Source organism: Suricata suricatta, chromosome 11, assembly GCF_006229205.1.
Source record: "Suricata suricatta isolate VVHF042 chromosome 11, meerkat_22Aug2017_6uvM2_HiC, whole genome shotgun sequence".
NCBI classification, from domain to species: domain Eukaryota; kingdom Metazoa; phylum Chordata; class Mammalia; order Carnivora; family Herpestidae; genus Suricata; species Suricata suricatta.
The window spans coordinates 108,237,073-108,244,682 of NC_043710.1; the positions used below are offsets into that span (position 1 = coordinate 108,237,073).

A 7,610-nucleotide genomic window follows, 5' to 3' on the forward strand; every position below is an offset into this window, starting at 1 on the left:
AGACCACCAGCAGACTCCCCCCAGCAGTAAGCGAACTAGAAGGTTCTACCTCCATGTGCCAAGACAACAGCGATCAGTCGAGAACTGTGAACCTACCAAACTATCTTTCGAAGATAAAGGCACTTCCAGGAAAATGACCCCTGGGAGTTTGCTACCGGCGGGTCTTCTCTGAAGGAAAATCTCAAGTGCGGGCTTGAAGTTTGGATTGAAGTTCCGGTCCATTAACACACGGTATGTATCAGTTTCAGGTGTTCCAGGTAGCGATTGGACACGTCCACACCCCAGCCGGGGCTCAGCACGAGCGCACGCCCCGATCTCCATCAGCAGGTGCGCTGCCCGCCCCCCCGCCCCCACACTGGTCACCATCAGTTTTGTTCTACACACTTAAGAGTCCGTTTCTTGGTTTGTCTCTCCCTCTCCCCCCACCCGCCCCCCACTTTGCTCATTTGTTTTGCTTCTTAAATTCTACGCAAGGGGGGGCGCCTCCGTGGCCCAGGCAGTTGAGCCTTCAGCTTTTCAGCTCAGGTCATGATAGCAGGGTCGCAAGGTCCAGTCCCACGTTGGGCTCTGTGCTGACATGCGGAGCCCGAGATTCTCTGTCCCTCTCCCCCTGTTCCCTCCTGCTCCTGCTTGCTCTCGCTTAAAGTTTTTTGTCACAAAGTGAAATCCTGTTTGTCTTTCTCTAATTTATTTCCCTTAGCATAATGCTCTCTAGCTCCACATCACTGCAAATAACACGATTCTTTTCGGTGGCTGAATAGTAGCCTGTGTATATATAGGTCACTTCTTCATCCATTCATCAGTAGATGGAGTCAGGGGCTGTGGCCACAGTCGGCTTTTGTAAATAATGCTGCTGCAAACATCGGGATGTGTGCGTCCCTTTGAGCTAGGTTGGTTTTTTTGTTTTTTGGGTTTTTTTTGTATCCCTTGGGTAGATTCAAGTCTGTACTTTAGAAAGAAGAAAAACAATCCTCATAAGAAGAACTGAGGTGCAAGAGGACATAGTAAAGCAATTGGTAAAGATGTAGGTAAACCTGGATTTGCATAAAATAGCATCTATTTTCTGGGTCAATTTTTGAAAACTTAAGTAAAATATAGAATCACAATAGCATAAAAGTCAGCAGGGGTAGCTGGAGTTAAAATATTCTAAAACCCATGGGGTGGCTTAGTCCATTAAACATCAGACTCTTGGTTTTGGCTTGGGTCATGATCTCTGGTTCCTGAGTTCGAGCCCCACCTTGGGCTCTCTGCTGATGGTGTGGAGCCTGCGAGGGATTCTCTCTCTCTCTGCCCCTCCCCCACTCACACTCTCTCTCAAAATAAACCTTAAAAAAATTTAAATATTCTAAAGTTCTAAGATTGTTCAAGAAGGAAGTTTAAATATTGAATAAAGTTATGTAATATAAAGTGTATGTACTATATTCTAAGTCAGATGAACAACCACCAAAAGGTGGGATGAAGTGTTTAGCTTTTAAAACAATAAAATAAGAAATAGATTAAGGAAAAACAAACAAAAAATAACAATCTTAGAAGGAAGAGGAGGAAGAGACCTAAGAAGGGAGGAAGCACAGAAAAATGAAACAAAATGTACAAAGCAGGATGTTTGTGGTAAAAACAAGAGAATCAATAATCACAATAAATGTTAAACTCACCAACTCACCAACTAAAACATAATCAAATTGGATAAAAATGTAAAACTCAAACTATGTATTCCTTATAAGAGATGCACCGAAAACACTGGTTATGGAACCGTTAAAAATGGAAAAGACTGAGAAAGATCTAGAACACAAGCACCTTACCAAATTTAATCTGGAAAAACTATAGAACCTTTTTTTTAAAAATAGGGACTTAAGACAAAAAGACAAAACTGACTTTAGGATAAAGAGTCCCTACTTAGTCATAAAAAGATCAATTCACCAAAAAGAAGTTAAAACGTATAGGGGCACCTGGGGGGCTCAGTCAGTTGAGCGTCCAACTTCGGCTCAGGTCATGATCTCACGGTTCAGGAATTCGAGCCCCAAGTGGGCTCGGTGCAGACAGCTCAAGAGCCTGGAGCTGCTTCGGATTCTGTGACTCTCTCTCTGTCTGCCCCCTCCCCCCACTGATGCAAGTGCGCTCGCTCGCTCTCTCTCTCTCTCTCTCTCTCTCTCTGGCTTTCTCTCAAAAATAAACATTAAAAAAAAAAAAACTAGTAAACCAAAAGAAAAAAGGAAAGGAAAAACCCACCATCCCTCCATCACCACTGGAGCTGAGGGTCATACCAAGCCCTTACTCTGAAATAGCATTGAAATGGGGGGGGGGGGGAAGAATTATTCTGCTCCACCATAAAAATCTACGTCCAGGTAACACGGTGGCTCAAGGTGGTGAGGGGAAGCTCTTTACAGAAAAATGCTGCTGATCAATCTAAGGACAGAAAATGTGCAACTTCTAATGAAATAATGGACTCAGGCAAGACTCCTTAATGGAGGCGAAAACCATGAAGTCAAAGGTTTATGGAGAACTAGGTATTTGCTTAAGCCCAGTGTCATCCCACAGATGCCTTGCTGATCTCAAGAGAAAAACCTAACTTTAAAAATGAAGGAGGGGCTCCTGGGGGGGCTCAGTCAGTCAAGCGGCCGACTTGGGCTCAGGTCCATGAGTTCGAGCCCCGCACCTGGCTCTGTGCTGACAGCTCAGAGCCTGGAGTCTGCTTCAGACTCTGCGTCTCCCTCTCTCTCGGTTCCCTCCCTGCTCGCATTCTCTCCCGCTCTCAAAAATAAATTAAAAAATTTTTTTAAATCGAGGAATCAGGCTGTCATCACACTGCCCAGTGGGGCAGCCAGACGGTATGCGCCTCCCAGGAGGACCATGAATTACACCTCACGTGGGATCAGCTACAGGCACCGGATCAAAAGTGCTTAGCCTACACCTTTACATCTAATTTCCATCTGTAGGAGACATGAAAGTTGGAAGAACGAGTTACATGACACCGCTTGTGAGCTAACAGACCAATCCGGAAGGAGGGACATGCTGGCGCACAGGTGACCCAATCCCTCCGGGAAGACGATGGCACGAAAGTCTCTTCGAGGGGCGACAACCAGCAGCGGCAGCGTTCGGGCTCACCGGGGAAAAGTGAGCAGGATCTGGGGCTGGAGGACAGGAAGGAACGGGTCGTCATGGGCGACAGTGATGTCACACTTCCTAGACTGTCCTCCCTCGCCGACAGGCACGCAGCAGTGTTTGGGATAAAATGACGAAGTTATAGTTTACTTTGGGGAAAAAATAACAGTTGACACAGTTCTGACAAAACATCGAGTGAAACTGAAGTGACTTTTACTATTCTTTCTACGTTTCTGTATATTTGAAATGTTTCTCAGTAAATACGTTTTTCTTACTTCTATAAACACAATAAAAATAGCCCCTAAAGTGATACAGCTCCAAAGAGAGGTCAATGAATCCCCCACCACCGAGGAAATCTGCAGTTACCGAGTTTCAATCGGATGAAATAATCCACGCCTAACAGACAAGTACAGAATCTAACACTCGACACTTAGAAAATAGATGTCCTTCTCAAACTCACTTGTAAAAAGTTGACGACGTCCTAGGCTCCAAAGTCTCCACACATATCCGAAGTACTATGGGCACCACCAGGCCCTGTTTTGTGCCACCAATCCCCACCGGGCCTTGCCTGCGGCCCCGCCTCCAGGCCCCGCCTACCGACCTTGAGCAGACCCAGCTGGGTCCCTGCATTTCCACGGTTCTTAATACCGGTGACTGCCATCATTTCTAACGCCACACCAGTCTCCACCCTCCACTGGGGCCAGGGCCAGGCTTCGGCTTGGGTGGTCTTCACCGTGCCTACGCGGTGGGAGCCACAGAGAGCTCTAGCACCCAGAGCCAGCAGACTGTGTCCACAAAGCCCTGGCTTCCGCAGGGCCGCCTGGAAAGGCTCAGTGACAAAACATGGAAATTATTATGTACAGGACAAATGCTGAATAAGGGAAGACGGGGACAGGACGGGGCTGGCAGCTCCTCCTCCTTCCCAGGGTGGAGCGATTCAGAGAAGCTAGTTCCCCGGGGACGGCCCTGTGGTCAGCTTTGTGAAGCTGTGGTCAGCCCAGGGACCCCTCACCTTGTGTCTGCTTTCTCTCCCCCGCCCCACAGCCCCTTCCCGCTAACTCCTGCTTCTCCTGGACAGAACCCCACAATAGAGCATTAAGTGGTATGTTTAATTTAGACAACTTTTTTTTTAATTTTTTTTAATGTTTTATTTATTTTTGATACAGAGAGAGACGGAGCATGAGAGGAGGAGGGGCAGAGAGAGAAGGAGACACAGAACCAGAAGCAGGCTCCAGGCTCTGAGCTAGCTGTCAGCACAGAGCCTGATGCGGGGCTCGAACCCATGAGTGTGAGATCTGACCTGAGCCGAAGTCGAAGGCTTAACCGACTGAGCCACCCAGGCGCCCCGACAACTTCTTTTTTTAACTTTTGGGGGTTTTTTTGAGAGAGAGAGAGAGAGAGAGAGAGAATCAGTGGGGTAGGAACAGAGAAAGAATGAACAGAGAATTCAAAGGGGACTCTGCTGACAGCAGCGAGCCTGATGCAGGGCTCGAACCCATGAACCCTGAGATCATGCCCTGAGCCAAAGTCTGACGCTCAACCAACTGAACCACCCAGGTGCCCCAACTTTAGACAAGTTTTCTAAGAAACCTAGGCTAAGACTATCAAACAGATTAAGCTCTCTGATTGAAATCCTATTAAATTAAAGGCAATAGCAAATAAGTTTTTAAAATATAAAATACATATGATGTTAAAAAGATTTCTAAATAATCCATAGGTCAAAAAAGAAATTATAAAGTTTCCTGAAAATAGAGTATTAATGAAAAATATATAGTCCATTATACACATACACAGACCTTGCACATGCACAGACATGGATGTGCATGTATGCTCATGGAAAGTGCTAGGGTGACGCTCAGCAGCTGACCTTGAAGTGCCCGTGGCTCTTTCCCAACCTGGGCGTGTGCAGAGACGAACCTGCTTCTGCTTCTACAGTCAGAGCAGAAGGGATTCCGTCCGGAGGCCAAGGGGGCGCCCGAAAATCACACCGTGGCCGACACACATCAGACCCTCCCCACCTCCGGAAGGGAGGGTGCAGAAAGGAGACCGGTGGGCAGAGAAGATTCTTCCTTTTCCACAAATCTGAATCCCAGGGACAGGGGCCTGGCTCGCACGGCTCCTGCTCCAGAGCTGGCTCCGCGGGAGAGCCCTCGCCTCAAAACCCGTCTCAGAGGGTCATCGTGGAGCCCCGGGGGTGACCCTGACCGGGGAGGGGTGCAGCCCGGCCCTCGGTGTGCTGGGGGAGCACGCGGGGAGCTCTGCGACCCAGGCGCACGCAGGGGCACCGAGCCGAGCGAGGCCGGGCAGCGGGGCGGCGGGGACAAGGGCAGGGGGAGCCTGGGCGGGGACTCGACGGGAGGCGGCGAGGAGCTGACGACGGTTCTGCAGCGAAGAGCCGAGAGCCGGGCGGTCCAGGCAGGCACAGCCCACCCAGGCCCCGGGTCCCTGCTCGCTGCGAACGGACTATGCGGTTCTTAATGCGGTTCAAGGGTCAAGGGAAGAGACGGAGCCCCGCGGTCCCCGGCCCCCTCCGTGGACGCCATCGCGTCCACACTCCTCACAAATACTTCACGTCCCCGGGGCTCCGTTTCCACCTCCGGAAAACGGGGCCGGTCCCACCGGTGCCACCTCATCGGGTGCCGTGAGGGTGCGACACCGGGTCGCGTCAGGCGCGAGGAGAAGCTCCGGTCCGCGGCCCCGTCCCGGCGGCGATGACGTCACCGCCCCGCCCCGACGGCTGCGAACGGCGAACGGTGGTCTACAGCTCCGCGAACGCGCTCCGGCTCTGCTTCTCGGGCGTTATGCCTTCGGGAAGGCTTTCTTCCTTCTTCTAACTGCTCGGTGCTTGGGACTTACCACGGGGAAAGGAGACAGTCACACTCGCCTCCCAGGAGCACAGGGACATGCCGCAGGGAAGGCCCCTGGGACCCGGGGTCGGGCCGTATTTGCCTTCGGCGCGGGTCGGGGTCGCTCCAGCCTGCTCCCAGAGGCCTCCGCGCGGGCCGTTTAGGGCCCGAGGACACGGGAACGAGGAGCAGGACAAACCGTGCGTCTCTGACCCTCCAGCCGGGCGGGACCCGCACCTGCAGGGTTACTCAGTGCTCCCCGAAGGCGCGCGCAGTCCCCTGGGAAACTTGCTACAGAGCAAATTCGGCTTCAGTAGATTTGGGGTGGGGCCCGAAATCCTTTCTGACCAGCGGGCCGGTCCTGTTCCTGCGTCTGGTCCGTACTGCCCCGCCCACGGCCCGCCCGAAAGCCACGCCCAGACGCCCTGCCTGGCGATGGCAAGGCTCAGACAACGGACCTCACAGTCCATTCTGGCCTCAAGGGGCTGCCTTCCCTCCGAGCAGAGCAGGCGAGACACACGGTGAGAGACCCCAGGGCCCTGCAGGTCCCGTCCCTTCGAGGAAAGGGAGGGGGGAGCTGGATTTGCCCCAGAGAATAGACAGAGCCCTTGCTCCCCTGGAATTCGCATCCTAGTTAGAGAAGATGCATAACAAGTAAGCAAATATATGTCCGCTAGACATAAATGCATTGAAATAAAATCAAGCGGGACTCTGAGTTGGTGGGAGGTGCACTTGTAGATCTGATGGCCAGAGAAATTTTCTCTAAAAAGATGACGTTTGAGCAGTGATCTGACTGAAATAGGAGAATGACTCCTGTGGGCATGTGGGGGAAGAGCATTCTAGCAAAAGAACAGCATGTGCAAAGGTCCTGAGACAAGAGGACCTGATGTTCCAGGCACGGCAACGAGAACAGTGAGGCTATGAGTCAGCAGGAGGACAGTGTTGGAAAAAGAAGATATCAGAGAGGCAGCAGGGGCAGGACAAGGGGGCCTTCTCGGCAACTGTGAGTAGAATGTACTGGAAAGTTCTGAGCAAAAGAATCATACCTAATTTTTCGTGATTTTTTAAGACATCCTTTACGTACAATGAAATTCGCCATTTTTAGTGTAGAACTCTGCCAGTTTTGACAACTGAACAAAGAATCACAGCTCCATCACCCCCCAAAAGCCTTTCTCGCTCTTTAGAGCCTTCCCCACATCCACCTAATCTGCGTCTGTCCCTACAGTTTTGCGTTTCCCAGGGTGGCACAGAAATGAAACAACACCGTAAGGAGTGTCTTGAGTCTGAATTCTTTCTCTTAGCAGAAGGCATTAGAGATCCGCCCACACGGGCACGCGGAACTTTCTGTTACTGACAGGCTCACACAGTAGCATGCATGACGGCTTGTCCATCCACTCACCAGGTGAAGAACAGTTCGGTCGTTTCCTTTTTTGGCGATGACAAATAAAACTTCTGTAAACACCTCGGTACCAGTTTTTACGCAACCACACATTTCCGTGAATTTCTTCTGACAAAGGCGGGGAGCACATTCACTCTCCCTCTGAAACAACGCAAGCGCCGGGGAAGCAATAGACAGAATGACTTTCAGACCTAGGACGCGAGGCAGCAGGGGGCAGGGAGCCCTGCGAGGGGAGAGGCACATGGAGTGCACCCACCTTACGGGAG

General features: G+C 51.0%; 1 long non-coding RNA gene across 1 annotated transcript in view; it reads right to left on the reverse strand.

Annotated features, from left to right (window-relative positions):
* The window catches only part of LOC115272741, a 12,248-nt gene extending 5,975 nt beyond the window's left edge, over positions 1-6,273 (reverse strand). The window contains exon 1 of the long non-coding RNA XR_003900435.1: positions 5,956-6,273. This is a non-coding gene — a long non-coding RNA (uncharacterized LOC115272741). The remainder of the gene's footprint in view (positions 1-5,955) is intronic.
* Between the last annotated feature and the right edge of the window lie 1,337 nt (positions 6,274-7,610).